Consider the following 20,155-nt stretch of genomic DNA (forward strand, 5'->3'; position numbering starts at 1 on the left):
GCACGGAAGACTCCCCACCAACGGCAAGGTCCATGGTTCATGAGGGGGAGTCATATAAACCATATTATTTCATAGGACGCAATTTCTGTGTTAATTCGTCAATGTGAGGGAGCGAGGGAAGCAGTAAAGAAGGAATAGTGCATCGCAACGGAGATACTCGTATCCCAAAAGAAAATCCTGTCGTTTCCATAGAAACGTTACTCGAATTAGAAGGAGATGTCATAGAACCCATAGTATTTCATAGCGCCGCAATTTCTGTGTTCTTTTTTCAATGTTAGGGAGCGAGGGTTGCAGTGAAGAATAAATAGCGCATCGGAACGGAGATACTCGTATCCCGAAAGAAAATCCTTTCGTTTCCATAGAAACGTTACTCGAATTAGAACGAGAAGTCACAGAACACATTGTTTTTCATAGCGACGCAATTTCTGTGTTAAATCATCAATGTGAGGGAGCTAGGGATGCAGTAAAGAAGGAATAGTGCATCAGATAGGAGATTGTCGTATCCAAAAAAAAAACAAAAAAAAAATCCAGTCGTCTCCATAGAAACGTTACCCGATTTAGAAGGAGAAGTCATAGAACCCATAGTATTTCATAATGACGCGATTTCTGAGTTAATTCGTCAATGTGAGGGAGCGAGGGATGCACCACAGAAGGAATGGTGCATTGGAAAGGACATACTCGTATCCCAAATGAAAATCCTTTCGTTTCCACAGACACGTTATTCGATTTAGAATGAGATGTCATAAAACCCATACTATATCATAGAAACGCAATTTCTGTGTTAATTCCTCAACGTGTGGTAGCGAGGGATGCAGTAAAGAAGGAATTGTGCATCGGAAAGGAGACACTCGTATCCCAAAAGAAAATCCTTACGTTTCCACAGACACGTTACTCGATTTAGAAGGAGATGTCATAAAACCCATACTATTTCATAGCAACGCAATTTCTGTGTTCATTCCTCAATGTTAGGCAGCGAGGGTTGCAGTGAAAATAATTAGTGCATCGGAAAGGAGATACTCGTATCCCGAAAGAAAATCCTGTCGTTTCCATAGAAACGTTACTCGAATGAGAACGAGAAGTCACAGAACACATTGTATTTCATAGCGACGCAATTTCTGTGTTAAATCATCAATGTGAGGAAGCTAGGGATCCAGTAAAGAAGGAATAGTGCATCAGATAGGAGAATGTCGTATCCCAAAAAAAAAAAAAAAAAATCCAGTCGGCTCCATAGAAACGTTACCCGATTTAGAAGGAGAAGTCATAGAATCCATAGTATTTCATAGCGCCGCAATATCTGTGTTAATTCTTTAATGTTAGGGAGTGAGGGATGCAGTATACAAGGAATAGTGCATCTGAAAGGAGATACTCATATCCCAAAAGAAAATCCTTTCGTTTCCATAGAAACGTTACACGATTTAGAAGGAGATGTCACAGAACCCATAGTATTTCATAGCGACGCACTTTATGTGTTAAATCGTCAATGTGAGGGAGCGAGGGAAGCAGTATAGAAGGAATAGTGCATCGGAATGGAGATACTCGTATACCAAAAGAAAATCCTTCCATTTCCACAGACACGTTAATCTATTTAGAAGGAGATGTCATAAAACCCATACAATTTCATAGCAACGCAATTTCTGTGTTAATTCTTCACCATGACGGAGCGAGGGATGCAGTACAGAAGGAATAGTGCATCGGAAACGGGATGGTCGTATCCCAAAAGAAAATCCTGTCGTTTCACCGGAACGTTACTCGATTTAGAAGGAGAAGTCATATTAACCATGGTATTTCATAGGGATGCAATTTCTGTGTTATTTCGTCAATGTAAGGGAGCGAGGGAAGCAGTAAAGAAGGAATAGTGCATCGGAACGGAGATACTCGTATCCCGAAAGAAAATCCTGTCGTTTCCATAGAAACGTTACTCGAAATACAACGAGAAGTCACAGGACCCCTTGTAATTCATAGCGACGCAATTTCTGTGTTAAATCATCAATGTGAGGGAGCTAGGGATGCAGTAAAGAAGGAATAGTGCATCGGAAAGGAGATTGCGGTATCCCAAAAAAAAATCCTGTCGTTTCCATAGACACGTTACTCGATTTAGATGGAGACGTCATAGAACCCATTGTATTTCATAGCAACGCAATTTCTGTGTTAATTCGATATTGTGAGGGAATGAGGGATGCAGTAAGGAAGGATTAGTGCATCGGAAAGGAGATACTCGTATCCCAAAAGAAAATCCGGTCGTTTCCATAGAAGCGTTACTCGATTTAGTAGGAGAGTCATAGAACCCATAGTATTTCATAGCGACGCAATTTCTTTGTTAATTCGTTAATAGGAGGGTGCGAGGGATGCAGTAAAGAAGGAATAGTGCATGGGAAAGGTGATACTCGTATCCCAAAAGAAAATCCTGTCGTTTCCATTGAATCGTTACTCGCTTTAGAAGGAGAAGTCATAGAAGCCATAGTATTACATAGCGCCGCAATTTCTGTGTTAATTCGTCAATGTTAGGGAGCGTGGGATGCAGTAAAGAACGAATAGTGCATCGGATAGGAGATACTCGTGTTCCAAAGGAAAATCCTGTCGTTTCCATAGTAACGTTACTCGATTTAGAAGGAGAAGTCATAGAACACATAGTGTTTCATATCGACGCAATTTCTTTGTTAATTCATCAATGTGAGGGAGCGAGGGTTGCAGTATGGAACGAATAGTGCATCGGAGAGGAGATACTCGAATCCCAAAAGAAAATCCTGTCGTTTCCATAGAAACGTTACTCGATTTAGAGGGAGATGTCATGGAACACATAGTATTTCATAGCCACGCAATTTCTATGTTAACTACTCAATGTGAGGGAGCGAGGCATGCAGTAAAGAACAAATAGTGGATCGGAAAGGAGATAATCGTATCCCAAAAGAAAATCCTATCGTTTTCAGGGAAACGTTACTCAATTTAGAATGAGATGTCATATAACTCATAGAATATCATAGCCCCGCAATTTCTGTGTTAATTCGTCAATCTGAGGGACCGAGGAATATAGTAGAGAAGGAATAGTGCTATGAAAAGAAGACACTCGTATCCCAAATGAAAACCCTTTCGTTTCCATAGAAACGTTACTCGATTTAGATGGAGATGCCATAGAACCCATAGTATTTCATAGCGACGCAATTTCTGTGTTAACTCTTCAATGTGAGGGACCGGAGGATGCAGTAAAAAAGGAATAGTGCATTGGAAAGGAGATGCTCGTCTCCCAAAAGAAAATCCTGACATTTCTATGGAAACGTTACTCGATTTAGAGGGAGATGTCATAGAACTAATAGTATTTCATAGAGACACAAATTCTGTGTTAATCCTTAATGTGACGGAGCGAGGGACGCAGTAAAGAAGGAATAGTGCATCGGATAGGAGATACTCGAAACACAAAAGAAAATCCTGAGGTTACCATAAAAACGTTACTCGATTTAGCAGGAGAAGTCATAGAACCCATAGTATTTCATAGCGAGGCAATTTCTGTGTTACTTCTTCAAAGAGAGGGGGCGAGGATTGCAGTAAAGAACGAATAGTGGATCGGAAAGGAGATACTCGTATCCCAAAAAAAATCCTGTCGTTTCCATAGAAACGAGACTCGATTTAGAAGGAGAAGTCATAGAACCCATAGTATCGCATAGTGACGCAATTTCTGTGTTAATTCGTCAATGTGGGGAAGCAAGGTTTGCAGTATGGAACGAATAGTGCATCGGAAAGGAAAAACTCGTAACACAATAGAATATCCTGTCGTTTCCATAGAAACGTTACCCGATTTAGAAGGAGATGTCATTGAACCCATAGTACTTCATAGCGACGCAATTTCTATGTTAACTCCTCAGTGTGAGGGAGCGAGGAGTGCAGTAAAGAACGAATAGTGGATCGGAAAGGAGATACTCGTATCCCAATAGAAAATCCTGTCGTTTGCAGAGAAACGTTACTCGATTTAGAAGGGGAAGTCATATAACCCATAGTATGTCACAGCCCCGCAATTTCTGTGTTAATTCGTCAATCTAAGGGACCGAGGGATATAGTAAAGAAGGAATAGTGCATCGGAAAGAAGACACTCGTATCCCAAAAGAAAACCCTTTCGTTTCCATAGAAACGTTACTCGATTTAGAAGGAGATGTCTGAGAACCCATAGTATTTCATTGCGACGCAATTTCTGTGTTAACTCCTCAATGTGAGGGAGCGAGGGATGCAGTAAAGAAGGAATAGTGCATCGGAAAGGAGATACTCGTATCCAAAAAGAAAAACCTGTCGTTAGCAGAGAAACGTTACTCGATTTAGAAGGGGAAGTCATATAACCCATAGTATGTCATAGCCCCGCAATTTCTGTGTTAAATCGTCAATCTAAGGGACCGAGGGATATAGTAAAGAAGGAATAGTGCATCTGAGAGAAGACACTCGTATCCCAAAAGAAAACTCTTTCGCTTCCATAGAAACGTTACTCGATTTCGAAGGTGATGTCTTAGATCCTATAGTATTTCATTGCGACGCAATTTCAGTGTTAACTCCTCAATGTGAGGGAGCGAGGGATGCAGTAAGGAAGGAATAGTGCATCGGAAAGGAGATACTCGTATCCCAAAAGAAAATCCTGTCGTTTCCATAGAAACGAGATTCGATTTAGCAGGAGAAGTTATAGATCCCATAGTATTTCATAGCGACGCATTTTTTTGTGTTAATTCGTCAATGTGAGGGACCGAGGGATTCAGTAAAGACGGAATAGTGCATCGGAAAGGAGATACTCGTATCCCAAAAAAAAAAAAAAAAAAAAAAAAATTCTGTCGTTTCCATAGAAACGTGATGCGATTTAGCAGGAGAAGTCATAGAACACATAGTATTTCATAGTGACCCAGTTTCTGTGTAAATTCGTCAATGCGAGGGAGCGAGGGATGCAGTAAAGAAGGAATAGTGCATTAGAAACGAGATACTCGTATCCCAAAAGAAAATCCTGTCGTTTCCATAGAAACGTTACTCGATTTAGATGGAGAAGTCATATTACCTATCGTACTTCATAGCGACGCAATTTCTGTGTTAATTCGTCAATGTGAGGGAGCGAGGGATGCAGTAAAGTAGGAATAGTGCATCGGAAAGGAGATACTCGTATCCCAAAACAAAATCCTGTCGTTTCCATAGAAACGTTACTCGATTTGGAAGGAGAAGTCATCGAACACATAGTATTTCGTAGCGCCGCAATTTCTGTTTTAATTCTGCAATGTTAGGGACCGACGGATGCAGTAAAGAAGGAATAGTGCATCGGAAAAGAGATACTCGTTTCCCAAAAGAAAATCCTATCGTCTCCATAGAAACGTTACTCGATGAAGAAGGAGAAGTCATATAACCCATAGTATTTCATAGGTCCGCAAATTCTTTGTTCATTCGTCAATGTAAGGGTCCGAGGGATGTAGTAAAGAAGGAGTAGTGCCTCGGGATGGAGATACTCGTATCCGAAAAGAAAATCCTGTCGTTTTTATATAAACGTTACTCGATTTAAGAGGAGAAGGCATATAACCCACGGTATTTCATAGCCCCGCAATTTCTGTGTTAATTCGTCAGTGTGAGGGACCGAGGGATTCAGTAAAGACTGAATAGTGCATCGGAATGGAGATAGTCGTATCCCCAAAAAAATCCTGTCGTTTCCATAGAAACGAGACTCCAGTTAGAACGAGAAGTCATATAATCCATAGTATATAATGTTGTTGTTGTTGTTGTTGTGGTCTTCAGTCCTGAGACTGTTTTGATGCATCTCTCCATGCTACTCAATCCTGTGCAAGCTGCTTCATCTCTCAGTACTTACTGCAACCTACATCCTTCTTAATCTGCTTAGTGTATTCACCTCTTGGTCTCCCTCTACGATTGTTACCCTCCACGCTGCCCTCCAATGCTAAATTTGTGATTCCTTGATGCCGCAAAACATGTCCTACCAACCGACCCCATCTTCTACTCAAGTTGTGCCACAAACTTCTCTTCTCCACAATCCTATTCAATACCTCCTCATTAGTTACGTGATCTACCCACCTTATCTTCAGCATTCTTCTGTAGCACCACATTTCGAAAGCATTTATTCTCTTCTTGTCCAAACTAGTTATCGTCCACGTTTCACTTCCATACATGGCTACACTCCATACAAATACTTTCAGAAACGACTTCCTGACACTTAAATCTATACTCGATGTTATCAAATTTTTCTTCTTCAGAAACGATTTCCTTGCCATTGCCAGTCTACATATTATATCTTCTCTACTTCGACCATCATCAGTTATTTTACTCCCTAAATAGCAAAACTCCTTTACAACTTTAAGTGTCTCATTGCCTAATCTAATTCCCTCAGCATCACCCGATTTAATTTGACTACATTCCATTATCCTCGTTTTGCTTTTGTTAATGTTCATCTTATATCCTCCTTTCAAGACACTGTCCATTCCGTTCAACTGCTCTTTCAAGTCCTTTGCTGTCTCTGACAGAATTACAATGTCATCAGCGAACCTCAAATTTTTTACTTCTTCTCCATGAATTTTAATACCTAGTCCGTATTTTTCTTTTGTTTCCTTTACTGCTTGCTCAATATACAGATTGAATAACATCGGGGAGAGGCTACAACCCTGTCTCACTCCTTTCCCAACCACTGCTTCCCTTTCATGCCCCTCTACTCTTATAACTGCCATATGGTTTCTGTACAAATTGTAAATAGCCTTTCGCTCCCTGTATTTTACCCCTGCCACCTTCAGAATTTGAAAGAGAGTTTTCCAGTTAACATTGTCAAAAGCTTTCTCTAAGTCTACAAATGCCGAAACGTAGGTTTGCCTTTTTATTAATCTTTCTATCAGCAATTTATCGTAGATAGCTGGAAGAACGTAAAGTACCTAGCGACTGGAAGAAAGCGCAGGTCGTTCCCATTTTCAAGAAGGGTCATAAATCAGATGCGAATAATTATAGGCCTATTTCGCTTACGTCAATCTGTTGTAGAATAATGGAACATGTTTTGTGTTCTCGTATTATGACGTTCTTAGATAATACAAATCTCGTTCATCATAACCAACATGGATTCCGCAAATAGAGATCATGTGAAACTCAGCTCGCCCTATTTGCCCAAGAAATTCACAGTGCCGTAGACACTGGCGAGCAGATTGATGCCGTATTCCTGGACTTCAGGAAGGCATTTGATACGGTTCCGCACTTACGTTTAGTGAAAAAAATACGAGCTTACGGAATATCGGACCAGGTTTGTGATTGGATTCAGGATTTCCTAGAAGAAAGAACACAACATGTCATTCTTAACGGTTCAAAATCTGCAGATGTAGAGGTAATTTCGGGAGTACCGCAGGGAAGCGTGATAGGACCTTTATTGTTTACAATATACATAAATGACTTAGTTGACAACATCGGTAGCTCCGTGAGGCTATTTGCAGATGACTCGGTTGTCTACAAGAAAGTAGCAACATCAGAAGACTCGTACGTACTCCAGGAGGACCTGCAGAGGATTAATGCATGGTGCGACAGCTGGCAGCTTTCCCTAAACGTAGATAAATGGAATATAATGCGCATACATAGGGGCAGAAATCCATTCCAGTACGATTATGCCATAGGTGGTAAATCATTGGAAGCGGTAACGACCGTAAAATACTTAGGAGTTACTATCCGGAGCGATCTGAAGTGGAATGATCACATAAAACAAATAGTGGGAAAAGCAGGCGCCAGGCTGAGATTCATAGGAAGAATGCTAAGAAAATGTGACTCATCGACGAAAGAGGTAGCTTACAAAACGCTTGTTCGTCCGATTCTTGAGTATTGCTCATCAGTATGGGACCCTTACCAGGTTGGATTAATAGAAGAGATAGACATGATCCAGCGAAAAGCAGCGCGATTCGTCATGGGGACATTTAGTCAGCGCGAGAGCGTTACGGAGATGCTGAACAAGCTCCAGTGGCGGACACTTCAAGAAAGGCGTTACGCAATACGGAGAGGTTTATTATCGAAATTACGAGAGAGCACATTCCGGGAAGAAATGGGCAACATATTGCTACCGCCCACATATATCTCGCGTAATGATCACAACGAAAAGATCCGAGAAATTAGAGCAAATACGGAGACTTACAAGCAGTCGTTCTTCTCACGCACAATTCGTGAATGGAACAGGGAAGGGGGGATCAGATAGTGGTACAATAAGTACCCTCCGCCACACACCGTAAGGTGGCTCGCAGAGTATAGATGTAGATGTAGATAAGTCGTAAGGTTAGTGTTGCCTCACGTGTTCCAACATTTCTGCGGAATCCAATCTGATCTTCCCCGAGGTCCGCTTCTATCAGTTTTTCCATTCGTTTGTAAAGATTTCGCGTTAGTATTTTGCAGCTGTGACATATTAAACTGATAGTTCGGTAATTTTCACATCTGTCAACACCTGCTTTCTTTGGGATTGGAATTATTATATTCTTCTTGAAGTCTGAGGGTATTTCGCCTGTCTCATACATCTTGCTCACCAGATGGTAGAGTTTTGACATGACTGGCTCTCCCAAGGCCATCAGTAGTTCTAATGGAATGTTGTCTACTCCTGGGGCCTTGTTTCGACTCAGGTCTTTCAGTGCTCTGTGAAACTCTTCACGCAGTATCTTATCTCCCATTTCGTCTTCATCTACATCCTCTTCCATTTCCATAATATTGTCCTCAAGTACATTGCCCTTGTATAGACCCTCTATATACACCTTCCACCTTTCTGCCTTCCCTTCTTTGCTTAGAACTGGGTTGCCATCTGAGCTCTTGATATTCATACAAGTGGTTCTCCTCTCTCCAAAGGTCTCTTTAATTTTCCTGTAGGCAGTATCTATCTTACTCCTAGTGAGACAAGCCTCTACATCCTTACATTTGTCCTCTAGCCATCCCTGCTTAGCCATTTTGCATTTCCTGTCGATCTCATTTTTGAGACGTTTGTATTCCTTTTTGCCTGCTTCATTTACTGCATTTTTATATTTTCTCCTTTCATCAATTAAATTCAATATTTCTTCTGTTACCCAAGGATTTCTACTAGCCCTCGTCTTTTTACCTACTTGATCGTCTGCTGCCTTCACTACTTCATCTCTCAGAGCTACCCATTCTTTTTCTACTGTATTTCTTTCCCCCATTCCTGTCAATTGTTCCCTTATGCTCTCCCTGAAACTCTCTACAACCTCTGGTACTTTCAGTTTATCCAGGTCCCATCCCCTTAAATTCCCACCTTTTTGCAGTTTCTTCAGTTTCAATCTGCAGTTCATAACCAATAGATTGTGGTCAGAATCCACATCTGCCCTTGGAAATGTCTTAAAATTTAAAACCTGGTTCCTAAATCTCTGTCTTACCATTATATAATCTATCTGATTCCTTTTAGTATCTCCAGGATTCTTCCAGGTATACAACCTTCTTTTATGATTCTTGAACCAAGTGTTAGCTATGATTAAGTTATGCTCTCTGCAAAATTCTACAAGGCGGCTTCCTCTTTCATTTCTTCCCCCCAATCCATATTCACCTACTATGTTTCCTTCTCTCCCTTTTCCTACTGACGAATTACAGTCACCCATGACTATTAAATTTTCGTCTCCCTTCACTACCTGAATAATTTCTTTTATCTCGTCATACATTTTATCAATTTCTTCATCATCTGCAGGGCTAGTTGGCATATAAACTTGTACTACTGTAGTGGGCGTGGGCTTCGTGTCTATCTTGGCCACAATAATGCGTTCACTATGCTGTTTGTAGTAGCTAACCCAAACTCATATTTTTTTATTCATTATTAAACCTACTCCTGCATTACCCCTATTTGACTTTGTATTTATAACCCTGTATTCACCTGACCAAAAGTCTTGTTCCTCCTGCCACCGAAATTCACTAATTCCCACTATATCTAACTTTAACCTATCCATTTCCCTTTTTAAATTTTCTAACCTACCTGCCCGATTAAGGGATCTGACATTCCACGCTCCGATCCGTAGAACGCCAGTTTTCTTTCTCCTGATAACGACGTCCTCCTGAGTAGTCCCCGCCCGGAGATCCGAATGGGGGACTATTTTACCTCCGGAATATTTTACCCAAGAGGACGCCATCATCATTTAATCATAGAGTAAAGCTGCATGACCTCGGGAAAAAATACAGCTGTAGTTTCCCCTTTCTTTCAGCCGTTCGCAGTACCACAACAGCATGGCCGTTTTGGTTATTGTTACAGGGCCAGATCAGTCAATCATCCAGACTGTTGCCCCTGCAACTACTGAAAAGGCTGCTGCACTTCTTCAGGAACCACATGTTTGTCAGGCCTCTCAACAGATACCCCTCCATTTTGGTTGCACCTACAGTACGCCCATCTGTATCGCTGAGGCACGCAAGCCTCCCCACCAACGGCAAGGTCCACGGTTCATGGGTAGGGGGGTAGTATTTCATAGCGACGCAATTTCTGTGTTAATTCGTCAATGTGAGGAAGCGAGGGTTGCAGTATCGAACGAATAGTGCATCGGAAGGGAGATACTCGTATCCCAAAAGAAAATCCAGTCGTTTCCATCGAAACGTTACTTGATTTAGAAGGGGATGTCATAGAACCCATTGTATTTCATAGCCACGCAATTTCTATGTTAACTCCTCAATGTGAGGGAGCGAGGGATGCAGTAAAGAACGAATAGTGGATCGGAAAGGAGATACTCGTATCCCAAAAGAAAATCCTGTCGTTTGCAGAGAAACGTTACTCGATTTAGAAGGAGATGTCTTAGAACCCATAGTATTTCATTGCGACGCAATTTCTGTGTTAACTCCTCAATGTGAGGGAGCGAGGGATGCAGTAAAAAAGGAATAGTGCATCAGATTGGAGATACTCGTATCCCAAAAGAAAATCCTGTCGCTTCCATAGAAACGTTACTCGATTTAGAAGGAAATGCCACATAACACATAGTATTTCATAGCGACGCAATTTCTGTGTTAACTCCTCAATGTGAGGGAGCGGGGGATGCAGTAATAAAGGAATAGTGCATCGGAAAGGAGATACTCGTATCCCAAAAGAAAATTCTGACGTTTCTATAGAAATGTTAGTCGATTTAGATGGAGATGTCATAGAACCCATAGTATTTCATAGCGACGCAAATTCTGTGTTAACCCTTAATGTGAGCGAGCGAGGGACGCAGAAAAGAAGGAATAGTGCATCGGATAGGAGATACTCGAACCCCAAAAGAAAATCCTGTGGTTTCCATAGAAACGTTACTCGATTTAGAAGGAGAAGTCATAGAACACTTAGTATTTCATAGCGACGCAATTTCTGTGTTACTTCTTCAAAGTGAGGGAGCGAGGGATGCAGTAAAGAACGAATAGTGGATAGGAAAGGAGATACTCGTATCCCAAAAGAAAATCCGGTCGTTTCCATAGAAACGTTACTCGATTTAGAAGGAGAGGTCATATAACTTATAGTATTTCATAGCGACGCAATCTCTGTGTTAATTCGTCAATGTGAGGGAGCGAGGGATGCAGTAAAGAAGGAATAGTGTATCGGAAAGGAGATATTCGTATCCCAAAAGAAAATCCTGTCGTTTCCAGAGATACGTTACTCGATTTAGAAGGAGAAGTCATATAACCCATAGTATGTCATAGCCCCGCAATTTCTGTGTTAATTCGTAAATCTGAGGGATCGAGGGATATAGTAAAGAAGGAATAGAGCAACGGAAAGGAGACACTCGTATCCCAAAAGAAAACCCTTTCGTTTCGATAGAAACGTTACTCGATTTAGAAGGAGATGTCATAGAACCCATAGTATTTCATAACTACGCAATTTCTGTGTTATTTCGTCAATTTGAGGGACTGAGGGATTCAGTAAAGAAGGAATAGTGTATCGGAAAGGAGATACACGTATCCCAAAAGAAAATCCTGTCGATCCTATAGAAACGAGAAACGATTTAGAAGGAGAAGTCATAGAACCCATAGTATTTCATAGCGCCGCAATTTCTGTGTTAATTCGTCAGTGTGAGGGAGCGAGGGAAGCAGTAAGGAAGGAATAGTGCAATGATAAGGAGATAATCGTATCCCAAAAGAAAATCCTGTTGTTTCCATAGAAACGTTACTGGATTTAGAAGTTGAAGTCATAGAACACACAGTATTTCATAGCGACGCAATTTCTGTGATATCTCCTCAATGTTAGGGAGCGAGGGATGCAGTAAAGAAGGAATAGTGCAATGGAAAGGAGATACCCGTATCCCAAAGGAAAATCCTGTCGTTTCCAGAGAAACGTTACACGATTTAGAAGGAGAAGTCATATAACCCATAGTATTTCATAGCCCTGCAATTTCTGTGTTGGTTCGTCAATGTGAGGGACCGAGGGATGCAGTAATGAAGGAAAAGAGCATCGGAAAGCAGATACTCGTATCCTAAAAGTAAATCCTGTCATTTCCATCGAAACGTTACTCGGTTTAGAAGAAGAAGTCATAAAACTCATAGTATTTCATAGCCCCGCAATTTCTGTGTTAATTCGTCAATGTGAGGGACTGAAGGATGCAGTAAGGAAGGAATAGTGCATCAGAAGGAAGATACTCGTATCCCAATAGAAAATCCTGTCGATTCCATAGTAACGTTACTCCATTTGGAAGGACAAGTCATAGAACCCACAGTATTTCATATCGACGCAATTTCTGTGTTAATTCGTCAATGTGTGGGAGCGAGGGATGCAGTAAAAAAGGAATAGTGCATCGGTAAGTACATACTCGTATCCCAAAAGAAAATACTGTCGTTTCCATAGAAACGTTACTCGATTTAGAAGGAGAAGTCATATAACCCATAGTATTTCATAGCCCCGCAATTTCTGTATTAATTCGTCAATGTGAGGGGGCGAGGGATGCAGTAAAGATGGAATAGAGCATCGGAAAGGAGATACTCGTATCCCAAATGAAAATCCTGTCTTTCCCATTGATACGTTACTCGATTTAGAAGGAGAATCCATAGAACACATAGTGTTTCATAGCGATCCAATTTCTGTGCTAATTCGTCAATGTGAGGGAGTAAGGGATATAGTAAAGAAGGAATAGTGCTTCGGAAAAGAGATGCTCGTAGCCCAAAAGAAAATCGTCTCGTTTCCATAGAAACGTTACTCGATTTGGAAGGAGAAATCATAGAACCAATAGTATTTCATAGCGACGCCATTTCTCTGTTGATTCGTCAATGTGAGGGAATGAGGTATGCAGTAAAGAAGGAATTGTACATCGGAAAATAGATACTCGTATCCCAAAAGAAAATCCTGTTGTTTCCATAGAAACGTTACTCGATTTGGAAGGAGAAGTCATATAACCCATGGTATTTCAGAGCCCCGCAATTTCTGTGTTAATTCGTCAATGTGAGGGTCCGAGGGATGCAGTAAAGAAGGAATAGTGCATCGGAAAGAAGATACTCGTATCCCAAAAGAAATTCCTCTCGTTTCCATAGAAACGTTACTCGATTTAGAAGGAGAAGTCATTTAACCCATAGTATCTCATGGCCCCGCAATTTCTGTGTTAATTCGTCAATGTGAGGGAGCGAGGGATGCAGTAAAGAAGGAATAGTGCATCGGAAATTAAATACTCGTATGACAAAAGCGAATCCTGTCGTTTACATGGAAACGTTACTCGATTTGGAAGGAGAAGTCATATAACCCATAGTATTTCAGAGCTCCGCAATTTCTGTGTTACTTCGTCAATCGGAGGGACCGAGGGATATAGTAATGATGGAGTAGTGCATAGGAAAAGAGACACTCGTATCCCAAAAGAAAACCCTTTCGTTTCCATAGAAACGTCTCTCGATTTATAAGGAGATGTCATAGAGCCCATAGTATTTCGTAGCGACGCAATCTCTGTGATAACTCCTCAATGTGAGGGAGGGAGGGATGCAGGAAAGAACGAATAGTGGATCGGAAGGAAGATACTCGTTTGCCAAAAGAAAATCCTGTCGTTTCCATAGAAACGTTACTCGATTTAGAAGGAGAAATTATAGAACCCATAGTATTTCATAGCGACGCAATTTCTGTGTTAATTCGTCAATGTGAGCTACCGAAGGATGCAGTAAAGAAGGAATAGTGCATTGGAAAGGAGATACTCGTATCCCAAAAGAAATATCCTGTCGTTTCCATAGAAACGTTACTCGATTTAGAAGGAGAAGTCATTGACCCCATTGTATTTCATAGCGACGGGATTTCTGTGTTAATTCTTTAATCTGGGGGAGCGAGGGTTGCAGTAAAGAACGAATAGTGCATCGGAAAGGAGATACTCGTATCCCAAAGGAAAAGCCTGTCGTTTCCATAGAAACGAGACTCGATTTAGCAGGAGAAGTCTTAGAACCCATAGTATTTCATTGCGACGCAATTTCTGTGTTAATTCGTCAATGTGAGGGAGCGAGGGATTCAGTAAAGACGGAATAATGCATCGGAAAGAATATACTCGTATCCCAGAAGAAAATCCTTTCGTTCCCATAGAAACGTTACTCGATTTAGAAGGAGAAGTCATAGAACCCATTGTATTTCATAGCGTCGCAACTTCTGAGTTAATTCGTCAATGTGTGGGAGCAAGGGATATACACTCCTGGAATGGAAAAAAGAAGACATTGACACCGGTGTGTCAGACCCACCATACTTGCTCCGGACACTGCGAGAGGGCTGTACAAGCAATGATCACACGCACGGCACAGCGGACACACCAGGAACCGCAGTGTAGGCCGTCGAATGGCGCTAGCTGCGCAGCATTTGTGCACCGCCGCCGTCAGTGCCAGCCAGTTTGCCGTGGCATACGGAGCTCCATCGCAGTCTTTAACACTGGTAGCATGCCGCAACAGCGTGGACGTGAACCGTATGTGCAGTTGACGGACTTTGAGCGAGGGCGTATAGTGGGCATGCGGGAGGCCGGGTGGACGTACCGCCAAATTGCTCAACACGTGGGGCGTGAGGTCTCGACAGTACATCGATGTTGTCGCCAGTGGTCGGCGGAAGGTGCACGTGCCCGTCGACCTGGGACCGGACCGCAGCGACGAACGGACGCACGCCAAGACCGTAGGATCCTACGGAGTGCCGTAGGGGACCGCACCGCCACTTCCCAGCAAATTAGGGACACTGTTGCTCCTGGAGTATCGGCGAGGATTATTCGCAACCGTCTCCATGAAGCTGTTCTACGGTCCCGCACACCGTTAGGCCGTCTTCCGCTCACGCCCCAACATCGTGCAGCCCGCCTCCAGTGGTGTCGCGACAGGCGTGAATGGAGGGACGAATGGAGACGTGTCGTCTTCAGCGATGAGAGTCGCTTCTGCCTTGGTGCCAATGATGGTCGTATGCGTGTTTGGCGCCGTGCAGGTGAGCGCCACAATCAGGACTGCATACGACCGAGGCACACAGGGCCAACACCCGGCATCATGGTGTGGGAAGCGATCTCCTACACTGGCCGTACACCACTGGTGATCGTCGAGGGGACACTGAATAGTGCACGGTACATCCAAACCGTCATTGAACCCATCGTTCTACCATTCCTAGACCGGCAAGGGAACTTGCTGTTCCAACAGGACAATGCACGTCCGCATGTATCCCGTGCCACCCAACGTGCTCTAGACTGTGTAAGTCAACTACCCTGGCCAGCAAGATCTCCGGATCTGTCCCCCATTGAGCATGTTTGGGACTGGATGAAGCGTCGTCTCACGCGGTCTGCACGTCCAGCACGAACGCCGGTCCAACTGAGGCGCCAGGTGGAAATGACATGGCAAGCCGTTTCACAGGACTACATCCAGCATCTCTACGATCGTCTCCATGGGAGAATAGCAGTCTGCATTGCTGTGAAAGGTGGATATACACTGTACTAGTGCCGACATTGTGCATGCTCTGTTGCCTGTGTCTATGTGCCTGTGGTTCTGTCAGTGTGATCATGTGATGTATCTGACCCCAGGAATGTGTCAATAAAGTTTCCCCTTCCTGGGACAATGAATTCACGGTGTCCTTATTTCAATTTCCAGGAGTGTAGTAAAGAATGAATAGTGACTCGGAAAGGAGATACTCGTATCCCAAAAGAAAATCCTGTCGTTTCCATAGAAACGTTACTCAGTTTAGAAGGAGAAGTCATAGAACCCATAGTATTTCATAATGACACAATTTCTGTGTTAATTCGTCAAAGTGAGGGGGCGAGGGTTACAGTAAGGAACGAATAGTGCATCGGAAAGGAGATACTCGTATCCCAAAAGAAAATTCTGTCGTATCCACTGAAACGCTACTCGATTTAGGAGATGTCACAGAACCCATAGTATGTCATAGCCACGCAATTTTTTGTTAACTCTTTAATGTGAGGGAGTGAGGGATGCAGTAAAGAACGAATTGTGGATCGTAAAGGAGATACTCGGATTCCAAAAGAAAATCCTGTCGTTTCCAATGAGACGTTACTCGATTTAGAAGGAGAAGTCATATAACCCATAGTATGTCATAGCCCCGCAATTTCTGTGTTAATTCGTCAATCTGAGGATCGAGGGATATAGTAAAGAAGGAATAGTGCATCGGAAAGGAGACACTCGTAACCCAAAAGAAAATTCTGTCGTATCCATAAAACCGTTACTCGATTTAGATGGAAAAGTCATAGAACCCATAGTATCTCATAGCGACGCAATTTCTGTGTTAATTCGTCAATGTGAGGAAGCGAGGGATGCAGTAAAGTAGGAAAAGTGCATCGTAAAGGATATACTCGTATCCCAAAAGAAAATCCTGTCGTTTCAGTAGAAACGAGACTCGATTTAGCAAGAGAAGTCATAGAACCCATAGTATTTCATAGCGACGCAACATCTGAGTTAATTCGTCAATGTGACGGAGCAAGGGATATAGTAAAGAACGATTAGTGAGTCGGAAAGGAGATACTCGTATCCCAAAAGAAAATCCTGTCGTTTCCATAGAAACGATACTCAGTTTAGAAGGAGAAGTCATAGAACCCATAGTATTTCATAGCGACACAATTTCTGTGTTAATTCATCAATGTGAGGGGGCGAGGGTTACAGTAAGGAACGAATAGTGCATCGGAAAGGAGACACTCGTATCCCAAAAGAAAACCCTTTCGTTTCCATAGATACGTTACTCGATATAGAAGATGTCATAGAACGCATAGTATTTCATAGCGACGCAATTTCTGTGTTAATTCGTCAATTTGAGGGACCGAGGGATTCAGTAAAGACGGAATAGTGTATCGGAAAGGAGATACACGTATCCCAAAAGAAAATCCTGTTGTTTCCGTAGAAACGAGACTCGATTTGGAAGGAGAAGTCATAGAACCCATAGTATTTCATAGCGACGCAATTTCTGTGTTAATTCGTCAATGTGAGGAAGCGAGGAATGCTGTGAAGTAGGAAAATTGCATCGGAAAGGAGATACTCGTATCCCAAAAGAAAATCCTGTCGTTTCCATAGAAGCGTTTCTCGATTTAGAAGGAGAAGTCATATAACCCATAGTATTTCAGAGCCCCGCAATATCTGTGTTAAATCGTCAATGTGAGGACGCGAGGGTTGCGGGAAAGAACGAGTAGTGCAACGGCAAGGCGATACTCGTAACCCAAAAGAAAATCCTGTCGTTTGCAGAGAAACGTAACTCGATTTAGAAGGAGAAGTGATATAACCCATAGTATGTCATAGCCCCGCATTTTCTGTGTTAATTCGTCAATCTGAGGGACCGAGGGATATAGTAAATAAGGTATAGTGCATCGGAAGGAAGACACTCGTATCCCAAAAGAAAACCCTTTCGTTTCCATAGAAACGTTACTCGATTTAGAAGGAACTGTCTTAGAACACATAGTATGTCATTGCGGCGCAATTTCTGTGTTAACTCCTCAATGTGAGGGAGCGAGGGATGCAGTAAAGAAGGAATAGTGCATCAGAAAGGAGATACTCGTATCCCAAAAGAAAATCCTGTCGTTTCCATAGAAACGTTACGCGATTTAGAAGGAGATGCCATAGAAACCATAGTATTTCATAGCGACGCAATTTCTGTGTTAATTCGTCAGTGTGAGGGAGCGAGGGATGCAGTAAAGAAGGAATAGTGCAATGGAAAGGAGATACTCGTATGCCAAAGGAAAATCCTGTCGTTTCCAGAGACACGTAACACGATTTAGAAGGGGAAGTCATATAACCCATAGTGTTTCATAGCCCCGCAATTTCTGTGTTAATTCATCAATGTGAGGGACTGAAGGATGCAGTAAGGAAGGAATAGAGCATCAGAAGGAAGATAATCGTATCCCAATAGAAAATCCTGTCGATTCCATGGTAACGTTACTCCATTTGGAAGGAGAAATCATAGAACCGACAGTCTTTCATACTGACGCAATTTCTGTGTTAATTCGTCAATGTGAGGGAGCGAGGGATGCAGTAAAAAAGGAATAGTGCATCGGAAGGTACATACTCGTATCCCAAAAGAAAATCCTTTCGTTTCAATACAAACGTTACTCGATTTAGAAGGAGAAATTATAGAACCCATAGTATTTCACAGCGACGCAATTTCTGTGTTAATTCGTCAATGTGAGGGACCGAAGGATGCAGTAAAGAAGGAATAGCGCACTGGAAAGGAGATACTCGTATCCCAAAAGAAATATCCTGTCGTTTCCATAGAAACGTTACTCGGTTTAGAAGGAGAAGTCATAGAACCCATTGTATTTCATAGCGACGCAATTTCTGTGTCAATTCTTCAATCTGGGGGAGCGAGGGTTGCAGTAAAGAACGAATAGAGAATCGGAAAGGAGTCTCGTACCCCAAAAGAAAGGCCTGTCGTTTCCATAGAAACGAGACTCGATTTAGCAGGAGAAGTCTTAAAACCCATAGTATTTCATTGCGACGCAATTTCTGTGTTAATTCGTCAATGTGAGGGAGCGAGGGATTCAGTAAAGACGGAATAGTGCATCGGAATGGAGATACTCGTATCCCAGAAGAAAATCCTTTCGTTCCCATAGAAACGTAACTCGATTTAGAAGGAGAAGTCATAGAACCCATAGTATTTCATAGCGACACAATTTTTGTGTTAATTCGTCAATGTGAGGGGGCGAGGGTTACTGTAAGGAACGAATAGTGCATCGGAAAGGAGATACTCGTATCCCAAAAGAAAATTCTGTCGTATCCATTGAAACGGTACTCGATTTAGAAGGAGATGTCATAGAACCCACAGTATGTCATGGCCACGCATTTTTTTGTTATTGGTTAATGTGAGCGAGTGAGGGATGCAGTAAAGAACGAATTGTGGGTCGTAAAGGAGTTACTGGGATCCCAAAAGAAAATCCTGTCGTTTCCAATGAAACGTTACTCGATTCAGAAGGAGAAGTCATATAACCCATAGTGTGTCATAGCCCCGCAATTTCTGTGTTAATTCGTCAATTTGAAGGACCGAGGGGTTCAATAAAGACGGAATAGTCTATCGGAATGGAGATACACGTATCCCAAAAGAAAATCCTGTGGTTTCCGTAGAAGCGAGACTCGATTTAGAGGGAGATGTCATAGAACCCATAGTATTTCATAGCGACTCAATTTCTGTTGTAAATCGTCAATGTGAGGGAGCGAGGGATGCAGTAAAGAAGGTTTAGTGCATCGGAAAGGAAATTCTCGTATCCCAAAAGAAAATCCTGTCAGCTCCATAGAAACGTCACTCGATTTAGAAGGAGATGTCATAGAACCCATAGTCTTTCTTAACGACGCAATTTCTGTGTTAACTCCTCAATATGAGTGACCGAGGGATGCAGTAAAGAAGGAATAGTGCGTCGGAAAGGAGATAGTCATATCCCAAAAGAAAATCCTGTCGTATCCATAGAAACGTTTCTCGATTTTGAAGGAAAAGTCATAGAACCCATTGTATATCATAGCGTCGCAATTTCTGAGTTAAATCGTCAATGTGAGGGCGCCAGAGTTGCAGTAAACAACGAAAAGTGCATCGGAAAGGAGATACTCGTATCCCAAAAGAAAATCCTGTCGTTTCCATAGAAACGAGACTCGAATTAGCAGGAAAAGTCATAGAACCCATAGTGTTTCATAGCGAAGCAATTTCTGTGTTCATTCGTCAATGTGAGGAAGCGAGGGATGCATTAAAGTAGGAAAAGTGCATCGTAAAGGAGATACTCGTATCCCAAAAGAAAATTCTGTCGTTTCCATAAAAACGTTACTCGATTTAGAAGGAAAAGTCATAGAACCCATAGTA

This window comes from Schistocerca piceifrons, chromosome 3 (assembly GCF_021461385.2).
Source record: "Schistocerca piceifrons isolate TAMUIC-IGC-003096 chromosome 3, iqSchPice1.1, whole genome shotgun sequence".
Taxonomy (NCBI): Eukaryota; Metazoa; Arthropoda; class Insecta; order Orthoptera; family Acrididae; genus Schistocerca; species Schistocerca piceifrons.